This window comes from Camellia sinensis, chromosome 6, assembly GCF_055761805.1.
Source record: "Camellia sinensis isolate YWXY chromosome 6, ASM5576180v1, whole genome shotgun sequence".
Lineage (NCBI taxonomy): Eukaryota > Viridiplantae > Streptophyta > Magnoliopsida > Ericales > Theaceae > Camellia > Camellia sinensis.
Window position 1 is genome coordinate 203244335 of NC_138966.1, and position 15309 is coordinate 203259643.

Sequence of the window (15309 nt, forward strand, 5' to 3'; positions counted from 1 at the left end):
ACACTTATTACATGTTTACCCTCACTCAGAGGGTTCGAATTAATATTACAGTCCCAAAATAATGAACAAATAAAATTATTACAAAATTTCTCTAATTAATTAAAAAAAGGGAGCAAAAGGAAAGAAGAGGGTAGCCACAGCCTTTGCCTCGGGGTGCGCGGATGATGCATGCTCGAGTCCGTCCTGCCCGGAAAACCCGTACTATACTCTTGTCGCCTCTGTTTGTACTGCCTTGTCCTTCTGAAAATTGCCAAAGTACTGGAACAAGCTCCTTGCATCCTGCAGAGCACCACCGGCCAGACAGAATTGCCACCGGCACTTCAAAATTATCATCGGCACTTTATCGGATTCATCGGCATTCCAGATAGTGCCGGTCGGCACTAAATTCTGCCGGTCGGCAGAAACTTCCTGCAGAAGACAATCTGACAGCAAACAGAGAACAGACAGTGCATAGCATGGAGTTTTTGGACACATGTAAGCATGGTCCTACTTCTTATCATATTTTGAACTCAAAGAAGCATGACTTTCGATCCTTGAACCATCAATGGTACATGGTGAGTCAAAGGATCGAATTTGCCATTTGATATGAAAATGTATGCAACAAATAACATGAAAACCGGGGCCTTATCAGGGTGGAGTCAAAGGTCCCGATGACCGGGGATCAAGGCACATTACATCACTTGAAGTATGAATGGTCCTTGACCCCCGCACTTGGTTTGACACCCCAAACCAAGTAAATGCAATGCATGTAATGCTCACAAGCCTCAAATGTGTCATGCCACCAAGATGTAAAACATAACAAGCAATATGCAACTATCATGACAAAATGTATGATACCAAGCACACAAGATACAAACATGATGCAAACATGGAGCAAATTGACCATGGAATTGATGTGCTACAAAGCTTAATGGAACAAATATGCAACAAACATGGAGCAAGCATGCAAGAGGGCTTGAAGTGGCAAAGGGGCAGGCCCTTACCCTTCTCAAAACAGTGGCCAAAAGTGCTTAAAATGATAGACAATCAACTCATGTTAACAAGCAAACTTATGGTCCCAAAGCTAAGGCACTAAAGGAGACAACTTACCCCCACCAACATGGCCATTCATGGCATGATTAAAACAAGTAAAAACAGAATTTATGCATGCAAGATAGGACCCCAAAAACTCCTAATATGGCAACTAAAATAAACCCCATGAAACAAATACACCAAGGCTCATTCTTAGGCATAGGAAGACACACCCTCAGGATATGAAAAAGACCATGCATGCACACATGTAGGCATGATTCTTGGACTAAAAAGAAAGTCCTTAGATGATATTAAACCAAGAGGGTAATCACAAACATATATGCTAGAGGCCATCATGCTCAAAGCTTTTAAGCTAAAATACAAAGCAACCCTAACAAACATGTCAAGCATGGCTAAATGGATAACCAATAAACCTTAAGCATGGAAAAACATCACCAAGAACTTCATGGAACTAAGCCAACTCTCACAAGAATCATGGCCTAACCATGATGTGCACTTTTAAGCAAAGTAGAACAATACAAAACAAGTATTACAAGCATGCAAGGAGGCACAAGTTTGACCAAAAACAGAGATTATATATGACCTAAGATGCCTAAAAAAATGCTGGAATGAAGCCAAGAAACATCAAGCACACATGCTACCCTCTTGAGCCCAAAAAGCAAAGAAACAAAACCATAAAGGGAGAGGGGTGTCCCTCCCCTATGCAAGACTTCAAACCAACTTTTTTGACACTAAAATACACTGATTTTTGGTGATGAAAAGATCAAAATGCTGAAGTGAACAAAACCTTATCAAAAGGGTACCAAAATAGGCTAAACAAGGCCTATGAGGGTGAGTTTGCAATCTAACCACAAAGTGACCTTAATGAAAGTGTTAGAGCAGGAAAATATGAGCCTTTTTTATGTTATACACAAGAGCCAAAACAATAAACAAAATAGGTAGAAAACCAATGCAAGTTTGGGGAATAAAAGGGAAGATGCTCACCCTTGAAGAACCCTTGAAGAGCAAATGGTCTAACCTCCTTCTTTGGATCAAAACCAGTCCAAAACTCAAGAAACAACTCCCCCAAGTCCCTCAATCTCGGACTAAGGTGTAATGGTGTGTGTAATGGTGCAAAAGTAAGGTAAAACACACCTTTTGGGCCAAGAAACACACACAAGAAGGGAGAGGGAGAGAGGTATAGAGATAATATGTATCTATATCTCTAAAGGCTGATTTTTGCTTCTGTTTTTCTAACCTAGAACCAAGAGGAAAGCCTCTCTCTTATAGGACTCCCTCTTGCAAAGCTTATTCAACAAGCTTGGCTAGAGGGAAATCCCTCCATACACGTGTATGGAGGGGAAAGGAGTTGGTGCCAGCTATCACAGCTGGCACAAAATATCTCCATAAAGTGGAGGAACAGTGGTCGGCTGCCCAAAAAAGCTATTTCGGCAAAAAACAGTGCCGACCGGTAACAAATTATGCCGACCGGCAATAAAATGTGCCGACCGGAAAACAAAAGTGCCGATGGAAGAAAAAGACCAGCCGGTGGTGTATGGGGATGTCTCACAAGGCATTCCCTGCCCCTCTAAGGCAAAACAAAAGTGTTTGGTGCAAAACCAGACACTAAACAGTCGAGTTCGGGGATCCTGAGGCAAGGCGCGCGAGCCGAGACCTCCGGGAACTCCAAACGAACACAAACATGGAAGATTACCGTGTGTTCAAACAGTGACGTCCAAATCTTGAGGACGGTCAAAAATGGGGTGTCTACAGTTGCCCCTCTTTGACAGAACTCGAAAGTCATATCAATGACGGGAGTGAATGTCAAAGCCCAGAGACGACCCATTTTTGACAAGGCCGAAGACTTAGACAAACAAACAAGACAAATAAGATATGTGCCCGGAGGCAGGGGCAAAATGCAAGACAATGCACGAAGCCGAGCATACTTATGATCATGCAAAGAAAGCTGTAATGAAGCAAACATGCGACAGTTTTAAGCTAGCATACCAAACTACACTACAATGCAGAAAGGATGGAAGAGAATTATGGAATTCTCAATATGTCTCACTCGGGAGATACAATACCTGTCCGGTTCGTCTGGTTGCACCAGCCTCAAATGAACCGTACATACAATATCGTGCCTGAAAAGAAAACAAACTTAACAGGTACAATATGGTTAGCAAAATGCATGACAATGCAAGAATAGTGGTGTACTCGAAATGCGTGACAGAGCAAAGTAAGTAGAGAGCATGACAATGCATATTGAAATACAACTAGGCAAGCGGAGCAAGCGGTCTACGCAGGCGACGAAATTGATCATAAGCACGCGATCTACGCAGGTGACGAAACAAACAAGCGGTCTACGTAATTAACACATGCGGTCTACGCAGGTGACGGAATTAAACATGCGGTCTACGCAAGTAATGGAATTAAACATGCGGTCTACGCAGGTAATGGAATTAAACATGCGGTCTGCGCAATCAAAACATGCGGTCTACGCAGGTAATGGAATTAAACATGCGGTCTACGCAATCAAAACATGCGGTCTACGCAGGTAATGGAATTAAACATGCGGTCTACGCAATCAAAACATGCGGTCTACGCAGGTAATGGAATTAAACATGCGGTCTACGCAATCAAAACATGCGGTCTACGCAGGTAATGGAATTAAACATGCGGTCTACGCAATCAAGACATGCGGTCTACGCAATCAAAACATGCGGTCTACGCAGGTAATGAAATTTAGCATGCGGTCTACGCAATCAAGACATGCGGTCTACGCAATCAAAACATGCGGTCTACGCAGGTAATGAAATTTAGCATGCGGTCTACGCAAGTAATGAAATTAAACATGCGGTCTACGCAATCAAAACATGCGGTCTACGCAGGTAATGGAATTAAACATGCGGTCTACGCAATCAAAACATGCGGTCTACGCAGGTAATGGAATTAAACATGCGGTCTACGCAATCAAAACATGCGGTCTACGCAGGTAATGGAATTAAACATGCGGTCTACGCAAGTAAAGGAACGTACTATTACACAGCATAATTGAAACAATTTGCGGGGCTCACAAAGCATGAAAAGGATACGGGGCGGGACATTCTTCGCACGCATCGAGCGTTGCTTGCAGAAGTTGTGGCCTGAGGTCAACTCAAAGGTTCACGTTTCAAAGGTGTGATTTCCCGTATGGTGAGGGCGTCCAACAACGCGGCTGACCCGAACAAAGACGCGAAAGGTGCGTTAACCGCAAGGGGAGTTTCACCGGTATCAGTTCTGATACTTGGCTACCCTGCCATTCTACATTTTATTTCCCTTTTTTACTAGTAGTTTAAGCACATTGCACTGCCTCAGGCAGGTTTATTTTCTTTCTCAAAATTCGCACACTTTGCAAAACATGCGATGGGGAACGAAACGAATTGTTTTATTCAAAAGATGTTGCATTTGTGGATCTTCTGTGCATCGCATCGCAGGGTTTCACACCACAATGTGAACGAAATTGAACTCATTTTGGAAAGTTGCCATCGTAATAATCAGGTAGTGAACCGACTTACAACTCGATAAGCAAAACAAAGCTATGACACAACCAAACAAGTGTGAATACAACTCGATAAACAAACCGAGAGCTACAAGAGAGCGAAATACAACTCGATAAGCAAATGTTCAAAACTCGATAAGCAGACGGGCGTGGCTTCGCAAGAGTTTATCGCCGGGGGGGATTTGGAGGTGGTGAAGTTCCCCAATTCTTAGCATAAACAGCTCAGGAAACCAGGGAGGAAGCCCACCGGCACGGTGTAGGAACCACCGGCTGCAAGGAGTGGCTACCGGCCGTATGTCTGTTTTGTCGGCAAACTGAAATGGCCGGTCGGCATATTTTTCTGCCGGTCGGCATATATTTTTGGCCGGTCGGCACTAAACGAGGGGAACCACCAGAATGTTGACACCTGTCCCCCCACTCAACCTTATCTCCTACAAAAGATCCCAGCTTCGTAGTTTTCCTCATTTTCACACTGATTTGCTCCAATGGAAGAGTTTCTTGCTCAAAATCTCACAGCTTGGATTGCTAGCTTGGATGGCTCGGAAAAGGTGAATTTCCGGGGTTTCGGCATAAATGCACTATTCAATCTGGGTCGTACCCCGTTGCATCTCCCGTTTCTTCATGCCGCGGCAAGATTTTGGAATCCGGTGACACATGTCTTTAGCTTCGCCGGGCAAGAGATGTGTCCTACCTTCGAAGATTTCCGAGCTTTAATGGAGTCCGAGCGCGACGAGGAGCTCCTGCCCCAACTTAATTTTGGTCATGCCCAATCCTTAGGGCGCATGTGCGGACTCCGCATGCGCGACGCTCGGTCTCTGATGGGCGACAGGATGTTATACATTCCGAGTTTGGCCAATCAATTTTCTGATGCTGGTGATCGCAGCAACCATCACTGGCAAGGCTTCCGGCGACACGCCCTCTGCTTGTGCATGCTGTCTCATTTCCTGTTCATTTCGGGCTCTGGAGGGGCTAGTGTCCGGCTGATTGAGGTTGCCCAAGGCTTGAGAGAGGGCAAGAGCTGTATTGCCATGGTTCTGGCCGAGACACTAATGGGTTTAGACGCCTTTTACCGTCATGAGACGTGCAGATTGACGGGGAGCCCACTACTACTACAGGTAATATTTCCCACCCAATCTCGCATTTATGTATTGCTCACATCACTCGGCCCTCGAGCTCAGTCTTTTCTCACAAAACCCCATGCTCACTTTTCTCTCCTCGTACATCTCTCTATTCTTTAATCTCTCATTTTTTTTAATCCCTTCCCAGGTGTGGTTGATGGATAAATTGCAGGTTGTGGACTCCTGCCCAACATATTCAGCTCGCGGCTACTTCTTCCGGCATCGTCTAGTCAATGCCTTGGATGAGGAATGGTGGTTCTCTTGGATGTGCCACTTGTCCGCAGACCGTATTGCTTGGCGGTGCCCTTGGTTGAACCTTCCGGCAATGAGTTACAACATGCCTCGACATACTGGAATTCAACTGGTTGGTCTCACTCATTGTGTATTTTACTTCCCATTTCGGATTCGACGTCAATTTGGCCATAATCAGACCTGCCCGCCAGAGGGGATAGAGTATCCTGCTGCATTTCCAGCCCGAGGCGCGCAGCTTGCTTGGCAGGCCACTGCGTGGAGGATGAGAGAACTCCTGGCCCCCGCTCCTACTTTTAGTTGCACTTTGTCTGACGAGTGCATAGATTGGCTCAATGAAGAAGCACAGATCGGGCCCAGCTTGGCATCAGAGGCTTCGACCAGCTCTGGGAGGGGGCGTAGGAACACCTGATTTGACCATGCCCTAGATTTATTGCTTTATTAGTACTTTCAAGTTTTCTTTCCTGAATGTAATAACAAGGCAACTTCAATTGTCTGTAAGAGCAGGAGGACTCTGTTTTGAAATCAATGAAATTGAAAGTTGTGGCACTGAAAATTTTCCACCTTGGTCCAAAAATGGTCAAAGTTGTAAAAAGATTATTTGAACAAAGTCAGCTTATATTAAAACTTTTCAAAAACATTTTTGATGTGGATCAGAACTGGACACGCCTGAGATTTGTCACTGAGATGCACAACCCCAGATCTCCGCAACTGGAAAGTTGCCCCTAGTCTGAAGAGCGCCGCAGCACTGCATAGCAACGGAAAGTTGCCCCTAGTCTGAGTGGCACTGCACCGGAGATTCCAACGAATGCTGATGGACAAAGATGGCTGAGATGATCAAATGGACAAAGTTGATCGGGGAAGTGTTATGGCTGAACTTCAGGATGAAGCTGCCTACGTATCCCAAACATGGGAATCAAGCCTTACGTAGTTCCGGCTTGGGTTCGCTCGAGTATTTTCACTCTCCTTTTGCGCTCTAACTTTTGCCAAGGCCGCCCTTTGCGGGTTTTCAACCTTGCGAGCTCAGTTTTTATATTTTCTAATTTTTTGTGCTCTGACTTTTGCCTAGGTCGCCCTTCCGGGTTTTCGGCCTAGCGAGCCTCTCAAGGATAGTATTTCTTCAACTTGTCCATATTGATCGGTTGAGAGAATTCTAAGCCATCTAAGTCCATCAGAACCACAGCTCCGCCTGACCAGATAGCTTTGATGATGTAGGGACCAGTCCAATTGGGTCTGAACTTGCCCCTCGGGTCGTGGATGGGAACTCGGTTGTCTTTGAGTACCAAATCCCCTTCCTTTAGATTTCTGGACTTAACCCTCTTGTTAAAAGCCCGAGCAATCCTGCGCTGATAACTCTGAACGTGGTACAGTGCTTTCAGTCTTCTTTCATCAAAGAGCATTAGTTCCTCGAACCTGCTTTGCGGCCAATCTGCCTCAGCTATCTGACACTCTGCCAATACCCGTAAAGACGGAACTTCAATTTCAATAGGTAGAACAGCCTCCATTCCATAAACTAACGAATACGGAGTTGCTCCGGTGGAGGTTCTAATCGAAGTCCTGTAGCCCCACAGAGCAAACGGCAACTTATCTGGCTAATCTCGATAGGTCTCCACCATTTTCCGCAGTATATGCTTGATGTTCTTGTTGGCGGCCTCAACTGCTCCATTGGTTTGCGGCCGATACGTAGATGACTTATGAAAAGCCACATTATACTTTTCCAACAAGTCGACCACTTCTTTCTTAAAGTGGGATCCATTATCCGAGATGATCTCATTTGGCACCCCGTAGCGACAAATGATGTTGTTCCTGATGAACTTTGCGACGTGCGACGCTTTCAACAACGCGTATGATTGGGCCTCGACCCACTTTGTGAAATAATCTATCGCTACGAGGATATACTCATGTCCGTTCGATCCCTTCGGGGTAACAGCTCCGATCACATCAATCCCCCACACAGAAAACGGCCACGGGGAAGTCATGTTGTACAACTTGGATGGTGGGATATTCATACGGTTCGCATGGATCTGGCATTTGTGGCATCGCCAAACAAAGCCGATACAATCCTCTTCCATGGTCGACCAGTAGTAACCCTGCCTAAGGATCTTTCTGGCCAACATTACTCCATTCATGTGTGCGCCACACTCTCCTCCGTGGATGGCCTCCATTAGGCGCTTCGACTCTTCAGCCTCTACACAGAGCTTATGCATTCCCAGATGACCTCTTTTGTACAGTTTACCTCCGCAGATGATGAACTAAATAGCCATTCTTCTAATGGCCCTCTTATCCTTGGCGCTTGCCCCTAGCGGATACGCCTCCTTTTCCAAGAAGTTCCAAATATCGTAATACCAGGGGTTGTCGTCTTGGGCCTCATCTATGGCGGAAATTGACTCGTATGCTGGCGCAAACTTCTGATCAATTATGACTGGACGCATCCGGACTCCCGACGGGATGTCTATCATGGAAGATAGAGTTGCTAACGAATCTGCAAACCTGTTGTTCTCTCTTACGAGGTGGGTGAAATTTAGTTTCTCGAACCGAGGAATTAACAAATCCAAGGTTTGGTGGTAAATTATCATCCTTTCCTCCTTGACCTTCCAGTCTCCTTTTGCTTGAGACACAACAAGATTTGAGTCCCCAATGACGTCCAAACGTCTTACCCCTAGCTCTAGGGCTGCTTCCAGACCAGCAATACATGCCTCATACTCTGCCTTATTGTTCGAGACTCTGAACTGGAGCTTGAATGCCAAAGGGATACGGGAATCGTCAGGCGCTATCAGCAACACCCCTATCCCATACCCATACTGGTTTGACGCTCCGTCAAAGTACATCGTCCAAGTTTCATCCTCGATATGCAGAATCGCTTCATCTGGGAATAGGTACTCAACCGCTTCATCCCCCTCAACCGGGTGGTCGGCAAGGAACTCCGCTACCGCTCTCCCTTTCACCGACTTGCGTGTTACATACTTCAAGTCAAATTCGGAAAGCAATAGCAACCAACGAGCTAGCCTACCTGTAAGTGCTGGTTTCTCGAAAAGATATTTGATGGGATCCAAACGTGAAACCAACATTACAGAGTGAGCTAACAGGTAGTGCCGCAGCTTCCGGGTAGCCCATACCAAGGCCAAACAAGCCTTCTCCAGTGGTGTATAGCGGATCTCGTAATCCAGCATCTTCTTGCTCAGATAGTAGATAGCCCTTTCCACTTTGTCTTCTGACTCCTGTGCGAGCATGCAGCCCATGGTGGTCTCAGTTACCGAAAGATACAGTATCAACGGTCTCCCCGGTTCTGGCGGTGACAATACAGGCGGGTTCTGTAGATATTCTTTGATCTGTTCAAAAGCTGCTTGACATCGGCCGTCCCATTGGAATTTCTTTCCTTTCTTCAGGAGGCCAAAAAGTGGTTCACAAATCAAGGTTAGTTTAGAGATAAACCACCTTATGAATTGCACTTTACCTAGAAAGCCTCGCACCTCCTTTTCAGTCCTTGGTGGTGGCATTTCTAAGATGGCCTTGATTTTGGAAGGGTCGACCTTGATGCCCCTTTGCGTTATCAGAAACCCTAGCATCTTTCCTGCTGTAACACCAAAAGTACATTTCTGGGGATTTAGCCGCAGCCGAAATTCTCTGATCCTTTGAAAAAACTTTTGTAAGGCGGTGTAGTGGCCCTCTCTTTCTTTGGACTTGACAATCATGTCGTCCACATACACCTCAACCTCTTTATGGATCATATCATGCAATATCGTAGTTGCTGCCCGCTGATAGGTAGCTCCCGCGTTTTTCAGCCCAAATGGCATCACTCGATAACAATATGTACCCCACGGGGTAGTGAATGCAGTCTTCTCCCGGTCCTCGGGCGCCATTACTATCTGATTATAGCCTGAGAAACCATCCATAAACGAAAGCAAGGCATGTCCTGCCGTGAAATCTACCAGTTCATCAATGTGTGGCAAGGGAAAGTCGTCCTTCGGACTGGCCCTATTCAGATCTCTGAAGTCTACACAGACCCGAATTCTGCCGTCTTTCTTCGGCACCGGAACAATGTTGGCCAGCCAAGTCGGATACTCAGACACCAACAGGAAGCCCGCATCAATCTGCTTGGTGACCTCTTCCTTGATCTTAATGGCCCAATCAGGACGGATTCTTCTGAGCTTCTGTTTGACAGGTCGGGCCTCGGGATCAAGAGGGATCCGGTGCTGTACAATCTCAGGATCGATTCCAGGCATGTCTTCGTAGGACCACGCGAAAACATCTTTGAAATCTTTTAACAAAGCGACTAAGCGCTCGCGTTCCTCAGAAGACAACGTGGACCCGATCTGGACCAGCCGCGGGTCCTTCTCAGTACCAACATTCACAGTAGTGATTTCATCCATTAAAGGTTTAACAAATCTTTCCTGCTCTTGATCAATTAACCGTTGTAAAACCGGAGGAATCTCTTCCTCGTCGTTTTCATCAAAAATTTGAAAATCCTGATTTAAGCAATAAATCAAAGGCACAGAAAAATACTCCGAAACCACATCCACGTCGTTCTCATTAAATACTTCCGAGCCGTCGGACTCTTCCGTTACAACAGACTCAAAAGAAAATGAAAAAGACGATTTAGACAGGACTGTGGTATCCGGGTTATCACCCCCGGGAATACCGGACTCAGACTCAGTTGAGCTGGAATCTGATTCCGACGTACAAGATTCGATAGAATCAGATCCCGGCTCACTACCTGACCCGGTGCTGCTTGATAAAAAGCCTTCTTCATATTGCCAGATGAGAGAAAATGCGATGGATGCATCCAAAATAGCTGATGGTAGGCCCGCAGCCGCTTCATTCCCAATCACACATACCGAGGAGCTATCCCCCAAGCACCTCTGTTCGATCGGAGGATCTGACAGCAGACACGCCAGCGCTGCCCCCATTTCATTTTCGGCGTCCTCGGACTGTACCTCCTTACTTTGCTCGGCCTCAGCCGATAGATCTGCCTGCCCTTCGGCAATGTCATCCTCAGGTAACTGTAAATCAAAGAAAATTTCAAATCCCGGTACGCGCTTTTTCTCCGCATTGAGCCACGGCTCCGGGAAGCCACAGAACGGAAAGTCCTCCCCCTCCCGGACGAAACGTCCGTTCAGGGTCCCCCGAATGGGCTGGTGCATCAAGTCAAAGGGCTTCCCCATCTGTTTCGCCCTGGCCCTTCCGGCCATTTCCTTTCCTTTCCTTATCCAATCCTCTTTGGTGGGTAGGTAGCCCAAACCAAAGGTATGGGGGTTATGTGGCACTTCGGTCGATGCTGCGGCACCTTTCCTACCGCTCTTGCCTAATCCCATCCCGGGGATGTGCTGGAGTTTGTTCATGAGATAGACTGCTTGGGCACTGACATACACCCCTTCGTTAGCTGCCATGATGTTCTGTACGACCCGAGCCTCGGCCAAGGTGAAACCCGATATGAACACATCTTCTATACCGTGCTCAATTTCTAGAACAGGCGTAGATACCTCTGGTGGTGGATGAATTGATGAGTTTCCAAAAACAATGGCTACTCCCTTCCCATAGGGGTATTTCACCACTTGATGTAAGGTAGAGGAGACCGCCTTTACCTGATGCAGCCACGGCCGTCCCAGAAGCAAGTTGAATGTTGCGGGAACCTCCAAGACATGGAAATCTATCTCGTGCTGTCCTGGCCCAACCTTTGTTTGAATCTTAATTGTTCCCATTACTTCCCGGCTTGTGTTGTCATACGCCCGAATCACTTGGGCCGTTGGCACAAAATCCGCGACTTTCAAACCAATCGCATAAGCTGTCCTTGCCAGGCAGACGTTGATGGCGGACCCCGTGTCGACAAGCACCACAGGTATCCATTTATCCCTGCACTCGACAGAGATGTAGAGCGGCTTGTTATGGTTCGCACCCTCGGGTGGCAGCTCTTTGTTAGAAAAACTCAATGCTGGGGAATTTCCTCCTGAAAAGACTAAACCCACCAGCTGCTCGGGCGTGGTGTCTATGGACAGCTTGGCCTTGTCCATGGCTGTAAGGACGGCTTGTCTATGTACTCGAGAAGCCATAAGCAGTCCCCAGATGGAGATGTCTGCTTGTATCTTTTTCAATTGTCTCAACACGGCCTCATCTTCGAGTTGCTTCTCCTTTTGTTTCTCTGCTTCATTATCTTTCCCAGACGCCTCCGGCTGATCTAGGTGTGGAGGCTTGAAATACCGTCCACTCCTAGTCATGTGATCGACCTCGCCGATATACCAGGTATCATCTGGTTGGTTACCTTTCCAATCCTCGTCCGTGTGGGCAAGACATAGATCGTCGTCTTCCCACCACATACCATCTGCGACTGACAAGCATCTGTCTGGTTCTGGCACAACTGTCCCGATACTCACAGTACCTTTTATCCCTATGTTCACAGCATCCTCCATTTCCGTACTTGCGGCGGTTTCGACCCCTACGTAGCCTTTTGCTTTTCTGATCCTCTCAGAATCCTCGAATCTCTCTTGTTCTGACTGTGTCAATGCAGTAGATTGCTCACTGATCCTTGTACTTAAAATGCTCCATTCCCGAGCGAAACTCTCGACGCCGGCGCTCTCCGGCGATGTATTCTGCTTTTCGACACTCCCGGCCGTTGTTGACATTCCTGCCCCTGCCGGGCCTTGTTCTGACTGGAACTCCCCTGTTACATCCGGCTGATCGTCTAACCACCCCGTGGCCTCCGCTGATTCTTCATTATCATACCAGTTGATGGCTGAGTCTTGGTCATCATGAAATTGGGACTTGACAACATCCTTTTCCACGGCTGTCAAATCATCCATTCCCTGTCCTGAATTGTCCCCTCGGATTACACACAGCTCTCCCCCGACTGGAAATTCGACATTTGGTCTATTCTGGCCCACCGGTGAAATGTAGTCATTCGGACTGTAAGCATTCCCAACATCATTCTCAGGCTCCACGGACCCTGGTTTGACAACCTCTTTCCTGTTCTCGATGGTCACCACCACTGGCTTGGGTTGGGTTATGGAGACGTCCGTCATGCACAAATCGGTGCAATCGGGGAGGAAAAATTTAGGTTTGGGCAGGTAGGAGGGTGTGATGTAGATACTGGGATCGTAGGATGCGACCCCAGTGTAGATGAAGTTGACTCTTTTGGGTGGTGGAACTTGGTTATGTGCAGGGAGAGGATTTGTGGTAACATTAGGTTTCTCAAGGGGGAGAATCACCCCATTATCAATGAGATCTTGAATCTCATGACGTAAACGAAAGCATAGGTCAGTGTCATGACCATGCTGCTGGTGGAACGCACAATATTTGGCTGGGTTGTGGGTGGCGGGTAGTCTTTCAGGTAAGGGCCGCGGCTCTAGGGGCTTCAGATGCCCTTTTCTGATCAAAACCCCCAAAGCTTTGGACAGGGGCATATAAAGTGGAGCGAAGGTTCTGGTGTTTCTAGGAGGGTATTTGGCTGTTTGCGAGTTGCTTCCGGACGCGCCGGAGAATGGTGTGGCTGCTGTATTTCTCGGGGAAGGGTTAGTGGTGACCATACTCACTTCGGAGGTCCTGGCAGTCGTAGCGCCACTCGGGCCTGCATTAGTACTACGATTGAAATTTCTGCGGGGTTGATCCCGATCATTATCAATCCAACCTTGTCTCAAGGCGTCCTCGATCTGCACCCCCATTTCATGCAAATCAGCAAAGGTGGGAAAGGGGACTACAATCATCTTTTGCATTAGCTTCAGCTGAAGATTGCGCACAATCATCCAAATCTGGTCTTTGTCTGTGGGTCTCAAGGTCATCATTGAAGCCTTAGCCCGCCATCTAGTTACAAACTCTGAGAAGCTTTCCTTAGGTTCTTGCCTCGTTGTCTCGAGATCCCGGGTCGTGATCTCGATTTGTGTGTTATACGAGTACTGCAGGATGAAGGCCTCAGCCATCTCGTCCCAGTTTCTCTTGACGTCGTCCCCCAACTTGGCATACCATGCGGACGCTACACCTGACAAGGTCCGGCCGAATAAAGATAGTTTCTGCAATCTGGTGAGGCCCATTGGCCTTAGGACGTCTGAAAACAGTCGCAGGTGTACCATGGGATCCTCAGACCCGTCAAAACGATCAATTTGGGGCATCTTAAATCGATCTGGCAGCGTCACGGCTGTGTCGATGTACCCATCTCCAATGTCCGGAATGGACTTCGCACCTTGAGATTTCTTGAATAGCTTTTCAAGCTTGTGCATTTTTGACGTCATGGGGTCTACCTCAGACTCAAAGGGAGAATCCGATATATTAATGGGAGTGGGTGCCTTGGATTGTTGAGGCGGAATCGGGGGTGGAGCCGGCCCCGTTGGGATGTCTGTATCTTCTTGGACATTCCGGGCGTTTGGTGTTTCTTTGGGTATTGGAACCCTTAATGGAGGAGGGGTTTGCTGCGAAGGTGATGCCCCAGTTTGTTGTTGCAATCTCCCAATTAAATCCGCTTGCTCACTCATAACGGTAGCCTGTTGCCTGGCAAATTCTGCCTGGCGGGCAGCATCTTGCTGCATCATTTTCATGCTTTCCTGAAGTTGGCGCACCATCTCCTCTAAGCTAGCCATACTGTTCTGCTCTGGTTGAATTGCTGGTATGCGTTCCCTCTCTGTGGGTGAAACGGGATCCTGATCCCTACTGTACACGGGTGGGGTAGACGAAGCCCTTTGTACCGACTGTTGAACCGATATCCTCTGCCTAGTTGCTTTCCGTTTAGTAACCGGGGGTAGAGAATGGTACACTGGTTGTCCTTCTATCAGATCCTCAGATCGATGGAGCCGGCGACCTCTGATCCAGAGTGCTTGGGGAATGTCTACTGGGTTAGACGCAATGATGCTAAACTACCTAGCAAAAAGATAAATAAAGCAATAAATAAACCAACAACCGGACAGCACAACAGCATAAAATAAACAAATAATATACAGTTGGATTTTCAAAACACATAGTCGATAAGCCGAGCACACGGTTCCCCGATACTGATCACTGTTCTCAAAATCTCTATTCCCAATACTGAACCCTGATACCCGCAGATAATTGATTCTCTTAAAACTGATACTGATGCCCTCAGGCCTGATGCCCAAACTTACAAACTGATGTGTTCATTTCCCTGCAGAAATACATTTTGAAAGCACATAGCAAGTAAAGAGAGCCAAAACACCCCTATGTTGGGGTAAGGTTTCCCTGTCCTATTTTGTCAGGAGCTAGGGTTTCACTACGCACGCAGCGGTTTCAAACAACTTAGCATCGGGTAAGCAACCTGTCCTAGCTTGGAATGGTCACTATGGTTCCGAATATGCACTAGGTCGAATGGTCAAAAAGGGTGCCCCGGTAAAACCGGGGTTTGTGTTCCCATACTGTCAGAGCCCATAGCCGGTCAGCCTTATGGACATGCCTTGACAA